The sequence below is a fragment of the Phoca vitulina genome, unplaced genomic scaffold (assembly GCF_004348235.1).
Source record: "Phoca vitulina isolate PV1807 unplaced genomic scaffold, GSC_HSeal_1.0 scaffold2, whole genome shotgun sequence".
Classification (NCBI taxonomy): Eukaryota; Metazoa; Chordata; class Mammalia; order Carnivora; family Phocidae; genus Phoca; species Phoca vitulina.
Window position 1 is genome coordinate 45,211,674 of NW_022589705.1, and position 1,525 is coordinate 45,213,198.

At 34.5% G+C, this 1,525-nt stretch overlaps 1 pseudogene; it reads left to right on the top strand.

Annotated features, from left to right (window-relative positions):
- Positions 1-536: 536 nt before the first annotated feature.
- On the top strand, positions 537-923 carry LOC116645892 (annotated as a pseudogene).
- Positions 924-1,525: the final 602 nt, after the last annotated feature.

Here is a 1,525-nt window from a genome sequence, read left to right on the forward strand (position 1 = left end):
ATGGGGTGGCTGGGTGGTGGACATTGGGGAGGGTATATGCTATGGTGAGTGCTGTGAATTGTGTAAGACTGATGAATCACAGAGCTGTACTCCTGAAACAAATAATACATTATATGTTAATTAAAAAAATTTTAAGAAGTACAAGAACAGAAAAAAAAAAAAGAAAATGTAATTTAAAATAAACCACTTACTACATAAGGGAGAAAAAACATATGTCTAAAAATAAAAAAAAAAGTGTAATACTTTTATGAAAAATATTATAACATTTATTTGAAGATGTTATAGATTTAAATATGAAGAGATATCCATGTCTCTAGTTAGGAAGATTCACTGTAATAAAAGTGCCACTTCTCCCTAGACTATTTCTAGTTAATATTCCCACAGGGTGGGCATGGGTGAAGGGACACAAAAATTAAAAAAAAATCTTCACAGAATCTTCGTAAAATTTTATAACTAGTTTTAAAAATTATTTGGAGTAAAGGGCTCTCTTCTTCAGTGCTGTCTGTGGAGGTGGCAGTCATCTCCTACTCAGCATCATGGCCACCCTCAGACCTCTGATCATTCAAAAAAGGAGCAAGAAGTTCACCAGGCACCATTCAGACTGAAATTAACCGCAAATGGGGGAAACCCCGAGGCATTGACAATAGGGTGCACAGAAGATTCAAGGGCCAGATCTTGATGCCAAACATTGGTTATGGGAGCAGCAAGATAACAAAGCACGTGTTGCCCAGTGGCTTCCGTAAGTTCCTAGTCCACAATGTTGAGGAGCTTCAAGTGCTGCTGATGTGCAAAAAATCTCACTGTGTAGAGATTGCTCACAATGTCTCCTCTAAGAACTACAAAGCCATTGTGGAAAGAGCAGCCAGCTGGCCATCAGAGTCACCAATCCCAATGCCAGGCTGCACAGTGAAGAAAATGAATAGACAGCTTATGTGCACGTTGTATTTGTGTTAATAAAACCATAAAACTACAAAAAAAATATTTGGAATAAAGGATTAAAGATAGCCCTGAAGAAGATTTTCTTTCCTATAACAAAAATTACTCTGAAGCTATGATTATTTTAATAGTATAGTATTGGCTCAAGGATAGAATTCTAGACAAATGCAAGCAAATAGAAAAGTCCATAAGTGATTCTATCTATATATGAAAATGTAATTTATGACATAGTTGTCAGTACAGATCGGTGAAACAAATGGTTTTGTATCATTATTTATCCATTTGGGGAAAAAAAAATGTCAAGCTAGTTCTCTACATCACTCAAAAGAATCAATTCCAGATATATTTAAATGGGAATGGAAACCTCTATAATTATTATAGGACATTTATGACCTCAGGGCAGAAAAGAGTTTATTAAACAAAAACCAGAAAATCCAAATCATAAAACAAAAGATTGATAAACTCTATTATTAGATTTAAATGAACAACTTCTGATTGTCACAAGACTTCATAAAGACCCAAAAAATACAAGCTAAGAATTGAGAAAATTCTCACAACATATACAGCTAACAAAGTATTACCCTACCAA